A 25,247-nucleotide genomic window follows, 5' to 3' on the forward strand; every position below is an offset into this window, starting at 1 on the left:
TTTTGATTTGGTGATGGTGGCAAGATTATGTGTGGGATTCTATCCCTTTTTTCTTTTGACGGTTGGTAAATTGGGATTATCTATTGCCTATGTTTTTCTGGTTGTAGTTAACTTCCCTGGATTGGAGTTTACCTTTCAGTACTTTCTGTAGGGGTGGATTGGTGGATATGTATTGTTTGAATCTGTTTTTATCATGGAATATCTTGTTTTCTCCATCTATAATGATTGAAAGCTTTGCTTGGTATAGTAGTCTGGGCTGGCATCCATGGGCTCTTAGTGTAGGTAGAATACTGATCCAGCACCTTCTGGCTTTCAGAGTTTCCAAGGACAAGCCAGGTGTGATTCTGATAGGTTTGGCTTTATATGTTACTTGACCTTTTTCCTTTGATGCTCTTAATATTTTCTCTTTGATGTATATGCTAGGTGTTCTAATTATTATATGCTGATGTGACCTTTTTTTTTTTTTTGGTCCAGTATATTTGGTTTCCTGTAGGCTTCTTGTATTTTCATTGGCATGTCTTTCTTTAGGTGGGGAAAGTTTTCTTCTATGATTTTGTTGAATATGTTTTCTGCATCTTTCAGTTGGATTTCTTCACCTTCTTCTATACCTATTATTCTTAGGTTTGGTCTTTTCACAGTATCCCATATTTCCTGGAGATTTTGTGTTAGGGATTTTTTTGGACTTAAGATTTTCTTTGGTTGATGAATCTATTTCCACTAGTGTGTGTTCAATCCCTGAGATTCTCTTTTCCATCTCTTGTATTCTGTTGCTTATGCTTACATCTGTAGTTCCTGATCATTTACCTAGCTTTTCTATTTCCAGCATTGCCTCAGATTGTGCTTTCTTTATTGTCTCTATTTCAGTTTTTAGGTCTTGAACTGTTTCTTGTATTTTTTTGGTTTGTTTTGTCTTCAATTTTTTAAGGGATTTTCTCATGTCCTCTTTGAGGTCCTCTATCATTTTCCTGAAGATGTTTTTAAAGTCATTCTCTTCTTGTTCATCTGCATCATGATGTTGAGGTCTTACTGGTGTATGTTTCTAGTCTCTGGTGGTGTCATATTGGGTTTTCTGTTGTTGGATCTGCCTTTACCTTGTCTTCTTCTCATCCTTTCTTCTGGTGGGTGTAGCAAGTGTTTCTTGTTCTCCTGGTGGGTGTGGGACCAGGGTTTCCTTCTGGTAGATGCAAACAGATCCAATACTCTGATGTAGGTCCTCTTCTCCTGGATGGAGGTGTCACTGTTACCCAGGTGTCAGCAATGTCCGGGCGTTCTGGGTCCTGCTGGGCCAGCAGTTGGAGGCAGAGCTGTCACCGGACCTTGAGGTGTCTGATCCTGCTGCCGAACTCTGTATGGTCACTTGTGTCAGATGACTCTGAGCAGCGATGACAAACTCGCATTTTTATTTTTAAGTTGTTATTTGTATTCTATGACTTAGGAAATATATTTTAATTTATTAGTCTTTAATTTAGATATATACTAACTAGAAAATAGACATTTAATATCTGCATATTCTTATTCTGCTCCTTCCTGTGGTGCTATATAATACATATTAAATTTTCATAACACAAATTTAATAATTCATTTTTAATTTTCTTGTCATGTATTGCTTAACATTAGGAGCACAAAGAAATGGTGTGTTACACAGTTTAGTCAATGTGTTAACTCAGGTAGTGTATTTGAAAGGTTAGATTTTTTATGCCTTCATTAAACAGTATAATCTTATAGGTCACCTCATATATGATTTTTATTCACCTAAATGCATCAAGAAATTTATGAAATAATTATATTGCATAATTTCTTATATTTCTATGATGCTTGAAGAAGTGAAAGCAAATATAATTTCCACAAAATTTTTGTTCCCCACTTTGGCTTGTCATTATTTTATTTTAAAACAACAACTGTTATTATTACTATTATATAACACTGAATGTCTTACATAATATAAGCTCAGAAATATAATTCCACATATGCCATTTTATACAACTACTTTCTTATCAGAAGATAAAGGAGGTAAAATAAGAATTCACAGTATCTTCTTGCTGCAAAATTACTTTTCCTGACACAATTTTTGAGCTTGAGCGATAGTGTTGGTCTCACTCTGCTCTTCTGAGAGCTTGTTTTCAGTTGCTGCAGTTTTGCTTTCCCAAAATAGTTCTGTTATAAATAAATTCCCATCATCTTCCATTTACTTGTAATGTCTTTCTTTTCTCTCTGCTTCCAATACCTCATCTTGCCACCTTCTCTGTGCCTCCACTCTGATCTGATATGAAATTAACTGCTGTTCTTACATTGTACCTGATGAATCTCTTTCCTCTCACTATGCAAAAGACTTCCATCTAATTTGGAGCTTTTCAATTTTTATTACAACAAGTTATCTTTGCCTTGATCCTATCTGAAATTGGTTGGGTTTCTTACACATGTACCTTGATATTTGTCACCAAAAATTGTTGTTTTGTCAGTGCCTCCTCCATTCTTCTATATGATATTTCCCAGGAGTATTTGTTCAGTTTTATCTATTTTTCTCAATGGCTTCTTAAATTTTTCTCTGTGGTAATACCTTCAATATGGAAGTTTGCTCATTCTGCTAGTTTTTATTGTTAATAGCTTCTGACAAAAAAAGTACGATTGGATTTTCAATAGCAGATATTCAACTTTTTAAAAAGATTCTCTCCTTTTTAAAAATAAAACCAAAAATTATTTGACAAAAGACAAAAAAACAGTTATTTAAAGTAGTTTTTGCTCAAATATTGTTCAATATGACAACCATGCTTCTCCAGATTTCTTATAAGCAATACAAGCAGAGACTGTCCCATCCTCCAGATGGCCCATTGTATTTCAGGAGGATTGAATGCTAGAATATGTCAGTGCAGTGTGAGGGAGAAAACTCCCACTCACCCCAGTATCACCCCCTACCAAAGGTATCCTGCAGCATTCCTGGGATCTAGGATCACATACAGTTGGGGCAGAAATAGGCAAAGAGCAAACTCTAGGAAGGTGCCATGTTCATCCTTCCCCAGAAATGCCTGGAAGGAATGAGGATGCTAGATCCCCTGGAGGGAGGCAGGAGATCTAGCCTAGAAAAGCAAATCCCCCACAGAGAACAAATCTCTCAGTTCCCACTTGCACAATAAGGGATGGGGCTAAGCCGCTTAGGAGAAGAAGGGAAACCTGTAAGTGTAGCAGGGGGCTCCCTAAGAAAGGCCAGAATGGTGTTACTCTGGGACAGGTACTCCAAGTCTGTGAACACCCAGGACCCCCTCCTCTGTTCACAACCTAATAAACATCAGGAAATTACAGTCAGAGCTCCTCAAATCTGGTTATTCAGAACACAAATATTTTGGTTAACAAAACCTAGGATTAGTGTTTCTTAGGATATATAAAGATGGGGTAAACTGTTGCTGAAAACTAACAAAACAGCAAAGTAAAAACAGGGAGGGAGGGGAGAGATGAAAAACACAGGTTATCTGTTTCCCCGGAAAATTTAGGCAGGCCCTTACAATTTCAACTCGAAGTGTGGTGGAACAGACTTAGCTCCCAGGTGTTGGGCCCATCTGTAGCTGCACTAGCCCTTTCCCTCAGGAAGGTTCCAACTACCTTTGTGGAACCAGTGGCATGTTTGAAGGGCCTCCTGACCAGCAGATGGCTAACTTTTCCCAAAGTAGGAGATGCTGGTGCTTTTGACATTGGGCAAAGGTCATTCATTCAGGACGAATGAATCCAAACAGGCTAAAAAAAAGCGGGGGGGGGAGGGAGGGAGGGAAAGGGGAAAGGGGGTGTGCAGGGAAGACGATACCCGAAAGAGAGAAAACAAAAACTGTTTCAGTCTAGCTTAACCATCCCAAAATACAAAAACAAAACAACAACAACAACAACAAAAACCTCATTATGTCTCTGCCTTTTTCATCTGTCTCTGCGGTCTGTCTAACTGGCTGTTTGGTTCAGGTGGACTTGCCTTCGGTTTTCTTCCTTTCTGTATCTGGTGCAAATAATCCAACACCTGTAGGTATTTTCCTTCTTTTACAATAGAGTAATCCAAACCAAGACTCAAACAACCACTTCCAGGTGGAATTCAGCACGGCTGCAGAGATCCTGCTGGTTCCTTATACAATCATCTCCAATGCAATAGTAGATCACTCCGTTTATAAAGCTCCACCGTATAAGGTGCTCACTCCCCACACACGTGCTTCCGGGCTACTTACTGCCATCAATGCAAACCACAGCAGAAGGAAAATAAACAATTTAAACCTAAACATTCAACTGGAGTCGGTTCTGTGGTTCTGTGACGTCTGCTGGGTCTTTTCCTTTGTCCTTTGAATAGGTTGGAATGTGCACACCTAGCTTGACCAAAAGAGGCACAGCTTAGGGGCAGCTTGGACCTAGCTCAAGTCTGAACTTGGCAGTTTTCCTGACCCTGTCTAGGAAAGCAGGCTGGAGGGAGGTGTTCGATGGCTCTCTGGAGAAGCAGCAGCAACATCATGAGAGGAAGTTAGAAGGAATGTAGTCAGCAGAATACAGGTCACCGTAACAGTGCAGTGACACCAGCTGCTGTCTTTCTGCTGAAGACCTCTGGACAGAGAAGATCCAGAGGCTTGGCAGTGATACGTAGATAACCCTCTGTTTGAAGAAGTTAACCAGGAACCTGACATAGCTGACCTGAGCCTGGTAGCAGGTGCCCACTTGTCATTTTCCAAGACCAGAGGGAGGGAAGTGTGTAGTAAGGGGGGTGCTGGATTCTGCTGCCTCTGAAGCTGCATCTCAGCCGCCCTCTGCAGCGCCAACTTCACCAGCAACTGGCAGCTACTGAAGTCTTTCTTGTCCTTCTCTGGGGGTGTGGGTGGCGGTGTATTGAAGAGTCCACCTGTGGGGCTTCTAGCCTCAGCCCTATTCATCAGAGTGTGCTCCCAGGGGTCACAAAGGCCTTGGGGGCTTCCAGCTCCACCTGCAGGAAGGGGACTGCTGGCTTTTCACCTTGGCTTGAGTGGAGTGGCATGGAGCACACAGACAAGGAGAGCACTTTGGTGGGGGCCGGAACAGACACAGCCAGCAGGGAGGGGCTGCTGCCTCTGCGGAGAGCCACAGCAGAAGCCTTACCTCCACGACGGGAAATGATGAACTGATTGGTGTCTTTGCCATCCTTCCGAAGATGTCTGGGAGAAGGCAACGCTGGGCATTGATGAACCAGTTACATATCTGCAGCACTGAGAGGCTGGTCTGCCCTGAGAGACTTAGCTTCTCATGCTCTGAGGGGTAGGCATTGTAGCGGTGCAGATACAGCCAGTCCTGGAGGATCTTCACTGACTCCTTGGGCAGGTTACCCCTGTGCTTCCTCTTGCCAGCCAGTGACAGAAGGCCTTCATCCTCACACCTAGATGGCTGTCTGAAATGGTGCCTGGGGGGCTAGGCTGGACCTCTGGGTAGCGTGTCCATTCTAGGGCAGGAAAAAGTTTGGTTCCCAGCTCCTTCCCCGGTACTCCGCACAGGCTGACTCTTGGGGTGCGGGGCAGCTGGACTAAAAAGATTCTCTTAATTGATTTTCTTGTCAATAAAATGTAACCATTCCTTCGTTTAACACCATTGCATGACTTCAGCTAAATATTGGGATACATTTTCTATGTGGTTATAGTGCATGTGTTTTTCAGATCCCATGCTTGTGCTCAGATAGTAAGCCATCCTTTTATTGACATGCTATGTCATGATGCAGTTGAAAACTGGACCTTTTCAATAATATGCTGTAGCAATTCTCAACACAGACCCCTCCCTAAAAGGCTATTTTTAATTATTGGCTTAATACTGGGGTGGTTTGATTGAATTATCTTATTGATGCTTATTTTCCTTTTAATATTTCCTTATACTTCTTTATAGACTATTATTTTACCAGAAAGTAGATCTAAAAAGTTATGAACATAATTCTAGATGGCCTTTATAAGTTGGATCTTAATACACTTAAAATGGCCTTAGAAGAGTGAAATCTCATCAGGCACATAGAACTTGCTTCAGTTAAAATAAGCAATGGTAGTCTAAATAAAAGAATGACAAGGGGTTGAAACACAAAGGAGTGAGGGAATAAAGTGTTTATAATTATATCCTTTCAAAATGTAGGCTTTCATATAAAGGTGAAGGAAGTTTTCTGATTGATGGAGCACATGCTTAGCGTAGACAAACCCTGGTTTGATCTACAGTATCACAATTAAGTAAAGTCTAGTTTCTGCTCCTACAAGGTACTTCAGAATATAGAACAAAGCTCTCCTTCAGTATTGTATGTTAGGAACATCTATATTAGAATATTATACTGTAGAGCTGAAATGATCCCATGTTTTCCTAGTTATATTTAGGTTCTCTGTAAGACAAGTATTGCTCTAGGAAACAAACAGTAATCATTTAATAAATCTTGGTGAAAAGATAAATGAACACTGGAGCACACACACACACACACACACACACACAAACACACACACGAAAAACAAAATCGAAACAAAGGAACAAACAGACAAGTAAAGAAGGGACATATAGTGGTTCCAAGAATTATGTAATGAATTAAGAAAAAAAAATACATCAAAATGTTGAAATTACGAGTAAACAGATCTCCATGGAATGAAACAAAATAGAAATGATTGACTTTAGACATATAAAGAAATAAGCAGTCTAGGTCTCATGTCTAGTGACACAGGCCTATAATTGCTCTTAGCAAGGATGAAGTATGAGGATCAGAAGTTCAACATTTCAATGCCTATGAAAGTACAAGAAGCTTACAGAACACCAAACAGAGTGGGCCACAAAAAGAAGTCCCTGCCCTGAAACATAATAATCAAAACACATCTACAGAATAAAGAGAAATATTAAGAGCAGCAAAGGAAAAAGGCCAAGTAACATATAAAGGCAAACCAATCAGAATCACATCCGATTCCTCAATGGATACTCTGAAAGCCAGAAGGTCTTGGATAGATACCCTACAAGCACTAAGGGAGCATGGATGTAAACCCAGCTACTGTACCCACCAAAAATTTCAATCACTATAGATGGAGAAATCAAGATATTCCATGAAAAAAAAACAAATTTAAACAATAGATATCTACAAATCCATCACTACAGAAGGATCTGGAAGGAAAACTCCAAACCAAGGAACATTAACTAGACTCACAAAAACACCAGCAGTAGATAATCTAATTTTACCAAACACAAAAAGAAATGGGAGGGTGAAATCCTCAAACAGTGACACCACCAACAATAAATCCAAAACAATCCAGCACCAACAAACAATGGACATTAATATCCCTAAATGTCAATGGTCTTAACTTACACATAAAGAGATATAGGCTAACAGAATGGATATAAAGACAGAATCCATCCTTCTGCTGTTTACAAGAAACACACCTCAACTTCAAAGACAGGCGTTACCTCAGAGTAAAAGGATGGGAAAAGGTTTTCCAATCAAATGGGCTCAAGAAACAAGCTGGTGTAGCAATCCTAATATCTAACAAATTAGACTTCAAACTAAAATCAATCAAAAGAGATGAAGAAGGGCATTTCATATTCATCACAGGAAAAGTCCATCATGATGAAGTCTCAATCCTGAGCATCTATGCCCCAAGTACGAAGGCACCCACATTTGTAAAAGAAACATTATTAAAGCTCAAACCACACATAAAACCACACACACTTATAGTAGGAGACTTCAACATCCCCCTTACACCACTAGACAGGACTGCCACACAGAAACTTAACAAAGAATCAAAGGATCTGACAGAAGTTATGACCCACCTGGTTTTAACAGATATGTATAGCACATTCCATCCAAACATAAAAGAATATACCTTCTTCTCAGCGCCATATGGAACCTTCTCAAAAATTGACCACATAGTTGGCAGCAAAACAAACCTCCACAGTTACAAAAGAATGGAAATAGCCCTCTATATCTTATCAGATCACCATGCATTAAAGCTAGAATTCAACAGCAATATGAATTGCAGAAAACCTACATACACGTGGAAAATGAATAACACCTGATTGCAATATTCTTGGGTTGAGGAAGAAATAAAAAAGAAATTAAAGACTTCCTAGAATTTAGTGAGAATGGAGACACAACATACCCAAACTTATGGGACACTCTAAAAGCAGTGCTAAGAGGGAAGCTCATAGCACTAAGTGCCCACATGAAGAAACTGGAGAAAAGTCACATTAGAGAACTGACAGAATAACTGAAAGCTTTAGACCAAAAAGAAGCAAACTCACCAAGGAGGAGTAGACAGCAGGAAATAACCAACCTGAGGGCCAAAATCAATAAAGTAGAAAATAGAAAAACAGTACAAAGAATCAATGAAACAAAGAGTTGGTTCTTTGAGAAGATCAACAAGATAGACAAACCTCTAGCCAAACTAACCAAAAGGCAGAGAGAGAGCATGCTAACGAACAAAATCAGAAACACAAAGGGGGATATAACAACGGACACTGAGGAAATCCAGAGAATCTTCAGGTCATACTTTGAAAACCTGTACTCCACAAAATTTGAAAATCTAAAGGAAATGGACAGTTTCCTTGATAAATATCACTTACCAAAATTAAACCAAGATCAGATAAACAGTTTAAATCGACCTATAACTCCTAATGAAATAGAAGCAGTCATCAAAAGCCTCCAAAAAAAAAAAAAAAAAAAAAAAAAAAAAAAAAAAAAAAACAGGGCCAGACAGATTCACTGCCGAAGTCTAAGAGAAATTCTAACAAGAGCTGATAACAGTACTCCTCAAACTGTTCCGCACAATAGAAGCAGATGGGATATTGCCAAACTCTTTCTACGAGGTTGCAATCACTTTGATACCCAACCCACACAAAGATACGACTAAGAAAGAAAACTACAGACCAATATCCCTCATGAACACTGATGCTAAAATACTCAATAAAATATTGGCAAACCGAATCATAGAACATATCAGAAAAATCATCCACCATGATCAAGTAGGTTCATCCCAGGGATGCAAGGATGGTTCAACATAGGAAAATCCATCAATGTAATCCACCATATAATCAAACTGAAAAAGAAAAAACCACATGATCATCTCAGTAGATGCTGAAAAAGCCTTTGACAAAATCCAACAACCCTTCATGAAAACCATCTTGGAGAGAACAGGAATAACAGGAACATATCTAAACATGATAAATGCAATATACACCAAACCAATAGCCAACATCAAACTAAATGGAGAGAAACTCAAAGTGTTTCCTCTAAAATCAGGAACAAGACAAGGCTGTCCACTCTCTCCATATCTCTTCAATATTGTACTTGAAGTTCTAGCTAGAGCAATAAGACAAGAAAAGGGGATCAAAGGATACAAATTGGAAAGGAAGAAGTCAAATTTTCACTATTTGCAGATGACATGATAGTCTACATTAGTGACCCAAAAAACTCTACCAGGGAACTCCTACAACTGATAAACACCTTCAGCAAGTTAGCAGGATACAAAATTAACTAAATAAAAATCAGTAGCCCTACTATTTACAAATGATAAATCCAATGAGAAAGAAATCAGGGAAACATCACCTTTCAAAATATCCACAAGAAACATAAAATATCTTGAGGTATCACTAACCAAAAAAGTGAAAGACCTGTATAATAAGAACTTTGAAACTTTAAAGAAAGAAATTAAAGAATATACCAGAAAATGGAAAGATCTCCCATGCTCTTCTATAGGTAGAATTAACATAGTATAAATGGCAATCCTGCCAAAAGCAATCTACAGATTCAATGCAATCCCCGGCAAAATCCCAACACAGTTTTTCACAGATATTGAAAGAACAATACTCAACTTTATATGGAAAAATAAAAAACCCAGGATAGCCAAAACAACTCTTTACAATAAAGGATCTTCTGGAGGCATCACCATCCCTGACTTCAAGCTCTACTATAGAGCTATAGCTCTGAAAACAGCTTGGTACTGGCACAAGAATAGACAGATAGACCAATGGAATGGAATTCAAAACACTGATATTAACCAACACACCTATGAACACCTTATTTTTCACAAAGGTGCTAAATCTATACAATGGAAAAAAGATAGCATCTTCAACAAATGGTGCTGGCACAATTGGATTCAGATATGCAGAAGATTGCAGATACATCCATACCTGTCACCATGCACAAAACTTAAGTGCAAATGGATCATAGATCTCACCATAAATCCAGCCACACTGAATTTACTAGAAGAGAAAGTAGGAATTACCCTTGAACAAATTGCCACAGGAGCCTGATTCCTGAACATTACACCAGTAGCACAGACACTGAGGTCTGCAATTAATAAATGGGACCTCCTGAAGCTGAGAAGCTTCTGCAAGGCAAAGGACACAGTCAGTAAGACAAAACGACCACCCACAAAATGGGAAAAGATCTTCACTGATCCCACATCTAACAGTGGATTGATTTCCAAAATATATAAGGAGCTCAAGAAGCTAGCCACCAAAACACCAAACAATGAAATTAAAAAGTGGGGTGCAGAATTAAATAGAGAATTCCCAACAGAGGAATCTGAAAAGGCTGAAAGACACTTAAGAATGTGCTCAAAATCCTTGGCCATCAGAAAAATGCAGCTCAAAACAACTCTGAGATACCACCTCACACCTGTCAGAATGGCTAAAATAAAAAATACCAATGACAATCTATGTTGGAAAGGATGTGGAGAAAAAGGAACACTCCTCCATTGCTGGTGGGAGTGTGAACTTATAATACCACTCTGGAAATCAGTATGGCTGTTGCTCAGAAAAATGGGAATCATTCCAACTCAAGATCCAGCCATTCCTCTCTTGGGTATACACCCAAATATTGCATGTTCATACAACAAGGACATATATTCAACCATGTTCATAGCAGCATTGTTTGTAATAGCCAGATCCTGGAAGCAATCTAGATACCCCTTAACTGAAGAATGGATAGAGAAAATGTGTTACATTTATACAATGGAGTACTACTCAGCCTAAAAAAAGCAATGGAATCTTGAAATTCCCACGCAAATGGATGGAGCTAGAAGAAACCATCCTGAGTCCTCACTGAGTAACCCAGTCACAAAAAGACACAAATGGTATGTACTTACTCATATATGAATTTTAGAAATATAGCAAAGGATTACTAGCATATAATCCTCTTCACTAGAGCAACTAGGGATCATGAAGGACTCTAAGGGATAAATGACCCCAGGAATGGGAAGTTGCATGAACTCTTGATCTAGTTTGGGAGTATGATGGTAGGGGAGAGGGAGCTGCCATCAGAAGAGCAGGAAAAGAGGATTAGTTGAGAGGAAATGGAGGAGCAGTAATATTGAGTTGGAGGAAGAATACAGGAGCGAGAGCAGGATGAGAGATACCATATTAGAGGGAGCCACTATTGGTCCGAGAAGAGATCTGGAACTAAAGAGATCTCCAGACACCTACAAGGATGACATGATCTGACAATCCAGGCAATGGTAGAGAGGATAACCTAAAAGCCTTTCCCTTAAAATGAGATTGATGACTACGCTTTATGCTATCCTAGAATCCTCATCCAGTGGCTGATGGAAGCAGAGACAGACATCTACAGATATACACTAAGCTGAAATCTGGAATTTATTTGTAGAGAGGGAGGAATGAAGAGCAAAGAGGTCTGTACCAGGTTGGAGAAACCCACAGAAACAGTTGACCTGAACAAGGGAGAGCACATCAACCCCAGATGTTATCTGGGAGGCCAGTACAAGACTGATCCAGACCATTGAACATGGATGTCAATAAGGAGGCCTCTGCACTCCAGGGAGCCTCTGGTGGTGGATTAGTATTTTTCCCTGGTGTAAGAAGGGACTTTGAGAGTCCATCCCACATGAAGGGATACACTCTGGCCCTGGACACATTTGGAAGGGCCCAGGCCCAGCAGAGGAATATTTGGTGAACTTTGCAGAGCCCCTGTTGAGGGCCCTACCCTGCCTTGGAAGTGGTGGGTGGATGGGGTGGGGGGGAGGTTGGAGGTGGGAGTGGAGGAATTTGTGTGAGGGGATGGAGAAGGAGAAGGGGCTTACATGTGAAATAAGCTTGTTCCCTAACTTGAACTAATAAATTGTTTTTTTTTAAAAAATCAATATAACCAGAATATGATTTAGAATTTGGAATTCTGCTAGTCTGACACAGTCACTGTATTGCTTTTTTTTTCTTCTTTGATGCATGAATTACTATCTTCAGGAAGCCTGCTAGGTTTTTAGCACCAATCATGTTGGTAGTTGTGGTTCCTAGGTTTCTCAGCTGGGTTAGTGTTACAATAAATCTTTCTGCCAAAAGCCGCTGAGCCCCACTGCCACGTTTGAGCTTTATCCTAGCCGCCTGCCCCAGTTAGGCCCAAATAAATACACAGAAACTTGTATTAAGTTCAAAGCTGCTTGGCCAATGACTAGGATTCCTCATCTGTTAGCTCAGTCTCAATTATCATAAATCTATATATTTTGTAAGACTTATCTTATCGGATGCCTTATTGGCGTCCTTCCTTGCCGGTGGCCCACATCCTGCTGCTGGAAAAGGTGAACGGGAAAAAGGGACCCTTCCTGTTTCTCCTTCGCTTAAATATGAGTCTCCTTGCTATGTCACTTCCTGCCTGGATCATCACTTCTCTACTACATTTCCCAGAATCCTCTTTGACTCCTAGTTCCATCTAACTTACTGTCTCATTGGTCAAACAGTATTTTATTTAACAATCATTAAGATAATCATACACAGTAGTATACTCCCCATCATCTCCTCTTTTCTGTCTAAATAAAAAGAAGGGTAACTTATCTTTTACAATAACTGACGAAAACTATAACCATAACTATCTATCTTCAACTCTATCAAAGACCACAGAAGGATAATATATAAACTCTAGAACTGACAGAGACATCTTGCTACCTGGACAGTCACCCAAAGTTCCTCTGTAATGTTGGGGAATCCATCTTCAGCCCATAGACCACAGTGTGTCTGGCACACTTCTCCATTTCAATGGGAACCCTTCAGTACTGTCTTGTTTTGTAAGTTCAGCAGTCACTTTCTTGTGGGTCCTGTATGTCCAGCTTATACAACAACAAACAGTCCATGTAAGAGCAGTTTTTTGCTCAAATGGCTTATCTTGCCATGTTGAAAGCAAGCTCCATAACGAGTTTCTTCGATGCCCATTCTCCTTTCTGACGTAATTGGTGTGCCAGGAGCAGTTGTGTCTCACTGCCAAGAAAAGCACTAAACCATTTAAATGCCATATTTCTATAGGTCTTTGAAAGGTTTGAAGAATACCTAACTATCTCAAATACATCTCTATATCTAGAAAACCTAACTAATCTAATTATAAATTCTGACTATTATAGGTAAAATATCTGTATAAACACAATACCTAAACAAGAGGAGACATATACCTATCACAAAATTGACCTTAAAGTTGTATCAATAAATGAAAATCTATACCAATGCAAAGTATTTATTCCTATATCCTATTCCCCTTTGTTTCTTTTTTTTTTTTTTTAAAGATTGACTATGTTCGTTATCATTTATAACCTACTCCATTTAAATGAAAAAAACATTTATAAACAATATTTGGGAATATGGGCGTCGTTCTTTCTAAACTTCTGCCTGCTGTTTGGGGGCGATATTTATAGCATTAGGATCAAGATAAAACATGGAAACCTGACCAAGTCCTTGTTTTTGTAGTCTGTAAGGCTGTATCTTCTCAGCTTCAGGGGGTCTTGCTTGATCAAACCATATTAGTCTGGAAGGAATCCATAGCTTTTTTTTTCCTGTGGAAATACAAGCAAAACCTTTATCTCTAAGTAGCCTGTCCTTAGACTTAAATTTTGAAGTCAGAGCATTTTTAAAATGTATAAGTTGGATTAATTTAACAGCATTTATAATCAAATGTATTTTAGTAGCAGTAAGTCTTTTCTCAGCAATCAAAGAATTTAAAGAAAACAATGTGGCATATTGTATCCAGATTCTCTGTGTATTTTTCATCTCTAGGTGGCATTTTTACTATTCTACTTTTATTTCCTTTTGTTTCTTTTTTTTTTCTGAGACAGGGTTTCTCTGTGGAAATCCGCCTGCCTCTGCTTCCTTCAGCAAATCCTACCGGCATTGGCCACCACAACCGGCTACTCTATTTCCTCCTGGTACTTTTTCTCTCACAAGCCTACATATATTTTTAAATGTAGTATAAACCTTTAGAGGTTTTCTTTATCTGGATCTGTCTTTATCATCTCAGAAGTGCCCAGTACAATGCCCAAGAGCGCTGGGATGGTGTGAACATATGGAAGCTGCTCCAAAGCCTCTCAGCAGCCTGACAAGGCAGGCTGTGGCGGCAGGTTTCCCTCTTTCTCCGGGAACCTCAGGGCATGGAGGCATCCCGCTCACTGACACCAGGTTAGGACTATTGAATAGTTTCCCTGCCTTGGAACTTGAATACTACATTGTGAAATCCTGGAAATCAGAATGCAAAAAAGAGGCTTTGATGTGAGATCAAGTTCCAATTGTCCAAGTCCTGTGTCTTAAATGTGTGACGGTTTTAGTTATACGGGCCTCACTCAGAATCTGAGAGGTAACCAAGCACTATATCAATAATCTATATTGTTTGGTGGTGTCATTTGGGCTATTTTGATTTATAAAAAATAAGTATAAATTATAAAAGTGGACAAATGAGATAGCTGAGTTGTAGAATCATGTCTTCACATACCAGACCCTGAGATCAATAACCAAAATGACCGAAAAATTTCAAAAACATAAAACAAAGTTTATGTTCAAATTAAAATAGTATATTAACATGGTTTTCATAATGTGCAAAACTTTTAACTTTGCCTTTGCATGAACAATAAAATAATCACCACCTACTGCCTTTTGAATATTAACTGTGATGTGAACTAGAAGGCTCTTTATAAAAAATAAAAGCCAACACCAGATGAGGAGAAATGTATATGAAAATTGTTTGGGGAATGATTGGCTCTGCAAGAAGATGTGATAATAGAAAATTAATCATGGCTGAAGCAGCCTCGGAAAGACCATTTAGTAAGCAGCTTGATCCTGACACTGGCCCTTTATCTCCATGAGGAGTGGCCTTTAGAAACCCAGTGAAGCTTAAGCTATCATATGGAGATGAGATAGCTTTTTCTTCTGTATTACTCTACCTTTACTCTTCACCACCCTCAAGGGTGTAATAGCCAAAGCCAGAACTTATTTTGTGTAGGTTCCATAGTCAGGTGTCCTCTATGGGCAGATATGGAAGGATCATTGAAGAGTATTCACCACATTCATATATAATTTATGTATAGCAGGAGCCAATAGAACTTTTCAAAATTGCTGAGGTGCTCCTTCTTTTACCCAGCCCACCCCCTAGTATATAGATATCTTTAAAGGAAAACAGGTTAAGAAGCATGGTTTAAGAGTGAAGACACATGCAGTTTCTATTTGCTATCTGCTTTCAAACAAACTTTTGTGATTCCTGTAAATTCACATTCAGAAATCTGAAACTCCAAATTTCTGATAATAGATACAAGATCTGTATGAAATGTTTGTTCACCAGCTGTGGGATTATTTCAAAAGGCCATCATGGAGCTATTAGGACATGGGACCTGGTTGTCAGAAGTGGGTCACTAGGTGTTTGTATTTGAAGAGGTTAATTCTGCCTGTCATGTGCTTCCAGGTCTGAATATGAACACTCTCTGATTCAAGCTTCTACTGTCAGGCAGAACTGGTCTGCTGTCTGTGTGTCTCCTGCTTTGAGAGACATCAATCCCTTATAGAACCTTGGACCACAGCAAAGTGTCGCTGCCTATACAGAGACTGCAAAGCAATCATGTCATGAAGGCAGTTTCTCAAATGAGAACTATGCACTTTAAAGAGAAAACACGAAACTTCGGTTTGTGGCTGGATGACAGTGGCCTTGCCTAGCTTGCTTGAAGCCATGAATGTAATCAAAAGCACTTTACAGAAAAAAAAACTGAACACACAAAAATACACAAAGAAGGGATTAAAAAAGGCAAACTTCCTCTGTTCACAATATGAGGAGACAAGGTAGCTCCATATAACCACAAAGAACTTCTGACCAATCAAATGACAGCTGTTTGATCTCAGAATCAGGTTCCTGGATCATAAAAAAAAATACATTTCTGTTTTTTCAGCACCCAATTTCTTCTTATTTTGTTGTAAGTGCAGCCATCACTGGGTGACAGAAAAAACATATAAGATTATGTCACAAAGCATGTAGAGCACAGACACACCATGTCATTCAAAGGGATAATTTGCTTTGGATAAATGCGGATCTGTTTTATCCAGATAAATTTCCTAACTTAAAAAATGCTGAACTAGAAGGTTAGAATACATTAATAAAGCATACGTATAATTAAGACAAAATTATAGTCTTTTAGGACAAAGGCCATTTACTAGTCTTCTAAGGATGACAGAAATCACTGAGAAAAACAAAAATGACAGGTAACTCAGTCATTAGTAGTTTATTCATTTAGTTAATGATAGATTGTTATTATGGTGGATCCTGTAAATTCTAGGGAGGGGAAAAGTTACAAAGATACGTAGGTCATCTTCAGAATAGGCTTATGGGAGGAATTACATATTGATTCATATAAATTTTTTAAAATGTGGAAAGAACAATTTTGTATGTTTAAAAAAAGTTGGAAAGATCAATTGGTTCTTTAACATTGTGCTTATATTATTTACAGTATGTGACATTTATATTATCGGTAATTTAGACTCATTATTATATCTCACAATGACATTCTAGTGTTGTATTAAATAATCATTCCATAGAGGAGTTAGGGCTCAGAATAATTAGTTGTATCACACTGGAGTTCAGACAAATTCTGGAGTGAGAGTCTGTTGTCATTTTGGTTCTCCACTGTAAAGAGAGCTTTGTGAACTCTGCATTAATTAAATGTAACTCATCTAAGCCTTACTCTCCTCAGGTTCCTTCCAAGAACACTATTATGCTGACTAATACATTATACTTTAATTTGAAAAATTTCACGGTGAACTACCAGTATCGATACATACTAAAGTTCAGGTCCTCATATATATGAACATCATATATATATATGAATGTTTTTACTATCTACCCTTTGGGAGCCAGTCTCTACCATAAATTGAAGCAAAAGTATATGTCATTTTAATTTCTTTTTGTGTTGTCTATTTCATAGTGCTGTTGGAGTGTTCTGCTTTTTACCCAGTGATCCTGAGGTTATGGTGATGACCTATTGCAGAATCAGGGCTGTCTGGAATTGTGTGTTTCTTTTTTCTCAATGTAATAGAGAACGTTTGAACACTTCCATTAAAGAGAATTCTATAGCGCAAAACAAACTTCACATTACTGCCATAAAGTTTCACTTTCCACTGCACTATCCAGAAAATGTACAGGTGTATAAAACTGAATTAGGTAGTTATTACATAGAAGGAGAAACCATAAAATGCCTGTTACATAGTGATTTTCCTACATTATAAAGAGGTATTCCTATAAAGGGAAAAATGAAGAAAATGTTTCATTTTTTCTGAGAAATGTTGTTTTAAGACTAGTTCTCTTCATTCAAAAGTTTCATTCAAAAGATTGACCTACCCTCTACTCTTCTACTAACCAATCTCTAACATTATTGCCTCGTGTTAAATTCCTCTCACTCCATTCTCTATATCAGAGCATGTCATATGATATTCATCAATTCTGGCTTCAGGGACTAATTTATTTGTCTCATTTCAGAAAACTGTATTTGTATATTTATATCATAAATCATGCAGGATACTGCTGTTCAAACCTGTTTAGATAATAACAAACTCTACAAAAATAATCTCAGGTTTTATACAAGGTTGGCTTTATCTCTAAGGTGATGTCATTCACAATCCTACAGATCTGCCGTCCTTAAAGCTCATGTTTTCATGGAATTTATTCCCTGGGTAATTTTATTATTCACTGGATAAATTTCTCATGTTTCTCATATTCTTGTTTCCATTGTAGATATACATATAACCATTATTTTCTGAGGCTTTTTATCTCTGGTGTACCTTCTCCTTGGTCAACCATTTTTCTGCATGTTGGCATTGTGGATGTAGGTTGACAGATACGTAGATACTCTTAAAGATTCTCATTTCTGTTTCTCAAGAAGCCCATCCTCTGTATTTCTCATTATTCCCAACTCTTAAAGAGCTCATTTCCAATATAGTGTACAAATGATGCATTTCAGAGGATGAGTTCCCATGTAGCAAGCACTTTTAATTTGCTTAATTTCTATCCAAGATGTCCATCTTGAATTATCCATGTGGAATAGCCACTGTCTCATTAGTCACCCATAGGATTTGTTGTTTATTCTTTGTAAAATTTTAAGTTTCTAGAATGTGTTCAAATGCTATCCTGACTTTGTTAGAATGAGCCGGAATGGCAGGTTCTGTGTCATAGAAACCAGTATTTGCACTTCAGTTTCTACTGGAGACAGTTTCCCTGCATAGTGATTTCATGTATGTGTGTCAAACAATTTAAAATTTTGTTTCCTGTTGCTAGAAACTGACTTGTGTATGTGCTAGGTAATCTTGACTGATCTTGCTTAAATTCCACTATTGTGACTCCCAGTATAACTAAAATAATGGTGATTGTCTATTTAATAAACATTACAGCTTCTTGTATTCATTCTCCCTTTAGAATAATTTAAGTTACCAAATTCTATTTCCAAGACCATGGTCAATTTTGAATTCTCAACAATTTTACTGAAGATTAGGAATAACTTAAAGTATTTTTTCTATTTTTGTAGGAATAAATGTTGGATATGTCATTTTGTGATTTAAACATTTGATGATATGATAATAGTTGATAGATCCCTATTATTTGATTACAGCAGGTAAAATTACAAATTTATCAGAACATATCTTTAGTTTCTGAAACTGTCCACTTATTTATGATTGTATAAGAATTACATTCTCACATGCAAAAATGTTTGAAAAGTGAATATATTTCTAAATTCCACAGATATTTTGATTTCAGGACATCTGAAGTGGAATTAAAGATAGAAGATGCTTATGCTTAAATTTCATTGTTAGTGTGAAATATCTTTGTGGCTCTAAAAGCTATAAAATAAATTCATACTTTTAATTATTTACTTAAATTACCTTTTGATTTTTCACATATATATACATATATTTGTATGTGTGTACTATATATATATGCATATAAATTTATATCTCCATATATAAACATATATATATGTATATATATGGACATATAAATTGCTAACTTTCCTTGGTTAGATATAAATATAATTCATAATAATTTAAAATGTGAATACAATTTTTCATCATAGATGTCATTAACTTAGAGAAATTTGAACCATCAAATATCAGGTGAGTTTTTCACATTATATTGTAAATAATTTTATACTTAAAATACAAGTGGCCATAGGGCTTATATATACATAATTGCAATGTTATTTTGATTTATTTTATTCATTATGTTTGCATGGAAATGCCTAGAAAACACATATCAAGCATAGATTTGTTGATTCAGCATTTTCAATACATTTGCTATTTGGAAAAAATTAGCCATGTTGTATATATTACTTACCTAGATCCATAATAACAAAATTTTATATGATTGATTAATGGCTCATGAAATTTGTAATTTTTCCAAAAATATGTGGTTATCATTTTATTGTGATAACATTATATTAGCAGTATCTTTTTGTTCTAAAAAATGATTGGGTATATTTTAAATAAATATTTATTTATTTCAGTTTCATTTCAGTTAATTTTCCCTCATGAATTTTTGAACACCAGGTAGTGCAATGCAAAAGAAGAGAAGAGGTCAGAACTTTTAGGACAGACAATATTAACTGATACGAGCTACCATATAGAAACTGTGAACTAAACATGAGTCCTCTGTAAGAGCAGTCAATGCTCTTGGTTTCAGAGAAATCCCCTCAGCCACATATTATAAATTTTGAAACTGAAACAAATTACTTTAAAATATTTAATACTGTTAAGAGTTTGAAAATGAGAAATTTGCTGCATCTGTGTGCATTTTTTTAGTAATATATGTAATTATATCACTTTTACAATACTTTCCCTTTACTTTTAAATGAATAGTGACTTTTAAATAAATATTGGATAAATTGATTCATAATTTCATGCATTAACATTTTCATCCAATATCAAAAATTATGTATGTCAAGATGATTTCCATTCCGTAAATTATAATAAAGCCTCTGTATTGAAAGCTCTGGAGATTTGAACATGTGGTTGACTGCTCAAAGAAAGGGAGGGGGACAAAAACCCCTAAACGAAGTGGGAGCACAGGGCCTGGGGTGGAGAGGAGGGAGGTGGGAAGACAGGAAGGGAGGGGGGAGAGAAAAAGAGGACTGAGACAGGGGAGGAATAGAGGAGGGCAAGAAAGGAGATGCCTTGATAGAGGGAGACAGTACAGGTAGGGAGAGAGGTCTGGCACAGGGGAAATGTTAGGGGATCCACAAGGATGACCCCAACTAAGAATCCAAGCAGTGGTGGAGAAAATGCCATTGATGCCCTTCCCCTATAATGAGATTGGTGTCTACCTTTGTTACCATTCCTAGAGGCTTCATCCAGTAGCTGTTGGAAGCAGAAACAGGCACCCACAGCTAAGTACTGAAGCATATTACTGAAATTCAGTTGTGGAGAGGGAGGAGGAATGAGCAAAGGAGCCAAGACAAGGCTGGAGATACCTGCAGAAACAGTGGACCTGACCTAGTGAGAGCATGGAGACCCTAGTCATAAAGCTGTGGAAACAGAATTGGACCAAACCAAGCCCTCTGAATGTGGGTGCCAGCTAGGTGGTCAGGACAGTCTATGGAACCGCTAACATTGGAGGCAGTCTTTAACCGGAGAGCACAAATGGACTTTGGGAGCCCATTCCCTGTGGAGGGATACTGTTGCAGCCCAGATACAGCAAGGAGGGCCTGGGCCCTCCCCCAAAAGATATTACAGACTTTGAAGGTCCCTGGTGGAGGGCCTCCCCAGGGAGACCTCGGGAGGAGTTAGGGGATGGGCTCAGGGGGCTGGGAGGGAACATGCCAGGATGGGAGGGCGAGGGAATGGGGGATGGATATGTAAATATGAGTGGTAATTAAAGAATTTAAATAAGAAAAAAAAAAAAAAGACCAGGACACTTGGCTCCTTTCATTGCTGCCTTAGAATTAACATGTTCGAACAAGTATGAGAATGCTACTGGAGAAAAAAACAACCTTATCTGGGGAAGAAAAGGGTCAGATCACCAATTAGAAATGTCAAGGTCACACCTATGTTGACCATGCAGGAAACTGATCTTTTATGAAACAGGCACTGTGTAATACGTTGTTGTTACAAGTCTTAGCATTCCTGAACTGGGTACAGTTTGAACACAAGAAACAGTAGAAGATTTTTTTGAATAAAGAACATTTTAAAAGGCGCCAAGGCCAACAATTAATAAGTGGAACATCATGAAACTGAAAATCCTATTCTACAAAAGAGAGTGCCCTTGAATTTGGGGCAGGGATGTTCAGAATTGAGATGGTCATCCTGATTGACTTTTCCTTTAATAAGTACAAAAAGTCACCCTCTATATCTTTTGATTAATTTTGGTTTGGTGCGGCGTCCACCCTTGACCAGCAAGAAAGACGCCACACCGAGGAATCTTCTTCAAATACAGTTTAATCGGGAACCTCTTTGCTTTGTACAATGTATAATGGCGAGACGGGGCCTGATATAGTCTACATCTACCAATCACCTAACCCTACGTGGCCCGTCAGGATAGGTTGTCTCCAAGCAGAATTAAGAGGATAAATGACCTTTACCAAATTTGGAGTTGTTTACCACAGAGAGCGCTCGCCGTCGGGCTGGCGGAGGGCGGAAACCGGCGCCATCTTTTGTGTGCGGTTTTCTGCAGCTCCCTACAGTTCCCCCTTTTTGTTTTAATATTATAGGAGTAGCACTATCTATCTGTTGTCAGATTTCAGTCATCTCTGTCTTAGGTTCAACCCCAGTGTCCCTATCTTACCCATCAAAGAGTCACTGTGTCGCCCTCACAGGCTCATGTCTTAGGTTGAAGGGAACACATGTATGCTTATTCGCTCAGCATGAGGGTAGGTGCCCGTCATTGAGCATGACTGATTCAGATACGCATCACTCACTCAGCAAGGGCGAGACAGACATCTATTTGTCTGTCAGCATGGATAACCATGCTTGAGGGGACTGTCCTGCTTCCACAGCAGCAAAGGCCTGTACCAACATAGCAGCTTGGGATTTTTGCGACTTCCTGATCCTGCATAGGCACCACAAGCAAACAAAAATGGCTAACAGCATCATGGAAAACATAACCCCTACTCCAGCCCATTCCTTAACTAAACTAAAGGCTCGCTTAAGGGTAGTTAAGAGGGTATTAACAGTGGGCAGGCTCAGGCGTGTAGCATTCACGGCAATAATCTGTTGTGTCAGGGTGTCTGTCAGGTTCTCGAACTGTTGACTCCAATTTCCCTGAAGGTAGGCACTCAGCTGCCAACTCAGGTTGCTGTTCTCCGTGAAATTATTGGCCATCCTGGAGGTGATACACAAAGAAGAAAAGGAATGAATGCATCCTATGGAAGTTAAGGTTACTAAATCATCCACCTGTTCCTGCAACAGGTCCACTCTTTGGTTCACAGTTAGAATGCCAGCTTTTAAGTGGCCATCAATAGATCTCAAGGTAGTTAATGTTGTAGCTGTTTTTTCCACAATGTCATTGACTGTCTCAGCTGATTGGACCTGAGCAGCCATGGCAACGGCGGCAGTCATAGCCGCTGCTGCAGAAAGGGTAATGGCAGTAACCAATGCTGCAGTTATGCCAAAATCCCGTTTGGTTCTGATGATTTCCGTAATGGGAAACGTTCCTGTATCCACTTTGACCGGAATAGGAACATACATAGGAATCCTCATCACTACTGCTGTATTAGCAGAACCATTCCAACATTGGCTAGCAATGCAGGAGACATCAGTCGAATTGCATGAGATCACTTCTTTGGTAGCATCAGTAGCATTAGAGAGCAGAAAGAAAAAAGGAACTTTTAAGCATACTGGGCTAGCTGGAACAGTGAGATTATTCAAAGCTTTATGTACTGATAGATTTTTAAGAGAAGGTCCCTTCTCATCCCTTGTACCAGAAACATTAAGAAGTCTTATGCAGAGATTCTGGAGAACCGCAAAAGGTTCAAGAGAAGTAAATGCTCCACGCTCGTTGGAGAGTACCCATTGAAACCATGGCCAGGTATTTTTACTGCCTGTTCTTTGGGAACTTCCCTGAGTTAGGTTATACTGGTACTTGCCAAGAGGGGGAGTAAATTCAAAACCTGGAGCTATCTGCTTAAGTTTGTGGTCCCGACTCTGACAGGGCGTCCAATGAGGAGGATAGCCTCGATTGGGTGCACAATAAGGCAAGACTTGTCGAGCAGTGGAGTTCTCTTGACTAAAGCGTGAATTTGAGGGTCGAAGCCCCTCCATCAGCATCAGAAATGTAGTGAACAGAAATGTAGTTACATCTTTGGTTCCATTTGTACCAGTGCCAGAGCCAGAACTAGCACCTGCACTAAACTGAGACAGGGCTTCAGTGAGCATAGTACTCGAGATCTGGTTATTAGTAAGGGGATCAAGCCAATTGCCAACAGAACCATTCTTCCACCAAATGCATGGGTTAGAACTATTAATAAGGGAGAAGCATAATGCTCCATTGAGAGAAATATTAGTGGCTGAATACTGGGCAGTGTCAGGGTCTAAATTGACACAAGGCAAGCCCAATTCACAACTAGTAGAAAAGAAAACAGGCAAAACTTTAGATGTGCTATGAACAGGCAAGGGAATTGGCCACGCTTTCGCTATGGCCCACAGGATTTGTTCTCTGGCCTGGATCAGCCACGGTGTTGTCAAGGTCAGCAGCAGGATCAATATCGGAGGCTTCATCTTGTTTGTTGCACCTCCTCGTTAGTCTCTCTGGAATCCACACCGGGTCTTGCTGATCCTGAGGGAAAACACAAACAGAACCTCTCGCCCATGCTAACACCTGGTCCGGTCCATGCCATAGACCCGTAAGGATATCTTTCCATTTTACCTAGCCCTTCTGAGCAGGTGCCTGAGTCTGGTGCCTATCGGCAGCAGAAAGGCCTTGAGAATCCAAATTTAAAAAATTCAGAGTAAAGAGAGCCAAAGATAGTTGTTCCTTTGGTGTTCTACCATGGCCTATTCCCCCTTTTTGTTTTAATAAACATTCTTTTAATGTGCGATGGGCTCTTTCAACTATTCCTTGTCCTTGGGGATTATAAGGCAGGCCATGGTTTAATTGGACTTCCATCTGTTTACAGAAGGAGGTAAAAGATTGAGCTGTATAAGCAGGACCATTGTCAGTCTTTAATTGCTGAGGTTTTCCCCAGGCAGCCCACGCCTCAAGGCAATGTCCAATGACATTGCGAGCCTTTTCCCCACTCATAGGGGTGGCATGGATGATGCCTGAACAGGTATCCACAGACACATGGATATATTTAAGAGTTCTAAATCCTGAAAAATGAGTTACATCCATTTGCCAGATCTTCAAGGGCAATAACCCTCTGGGATTGACCCCCAGGCTAGGGGGGTGCAAAAAGGTTATACACTGTTGACAATTCAATACTATCTGTCTAGCTTCTGCTCGAGATAGCTGAAACCTTTGCTGTAAAGTTTTTGCAGATACATGGAATTGTTTGTGAAAGTGCTGTGCTCGTTCCATAGAGGAAGCGAAAAATACATATTCCCCTCTAGTACAGAGATCTACGATCTCATTGCCTTTTGATAGAGGTCCAGGCAAGTTGGTATGAGCTCTAATATGCTGTATAAAAAATTTCTGATCGCGATGCCAGATCAACTTTTGCAACTCCTGTAAGAGTTTGCAAACTGTACTATTAGGTTTAATAGGTCCTGCAACCTCCAGGGCCTTAACAGCATTCACAACATATGCCGAATCAGAAATCAGATTAAAGGAGAACGGGCAATTTCTAAACACTTCAAGAACAATTTTACATTCAATAATCTGGGGGGAGCCAGGCTGATATTGAAATTGCACTGGATCCTGATGCTCTATCATATAGGCTCCACAGCCCGTCTTGGATCCATCAGTGAAAATATTTGTGGCTCCAGCAATAGGAGCTGCTGCAGTCATTTTAGGAAAAATGACTGGATGTTCTTTAAAAAATGACATTAGAGGGTGTTTTGGATAATGATTATCTATTTCTCCTGAAAATCCACATCGA

General features: G+C 39.0%; 1 pseudogene; it reads right to left on the bottom strand.

The window, feature by feature from the left end:
* The window catches only part of LOC113830729, a 36,834-nt pseudogene extending 14,064 nt beyond the window's left edge, over window positions 1-22,770 (bottom strand).
* Between the last annotated feature and the right edge of the window lie 2,477 nt (window positions 22,771-25,247).

This window comes from Cricetulus griseus, chromosome 6, assembly GCF_003668045.3.
Source record: "Cricetulus griseus strain 17A/GY chromosome 6, alternate assembly CriGri-PICRH-1.0, whole genome shotgun sequence".
In the NCBI taxonomy this organism is placed as follows: Eukaryota; Metazoa; Chordata; class Mammalia; order Rodentia; family Cricetidae; genus Cricetulus; species Cricetulus griseus.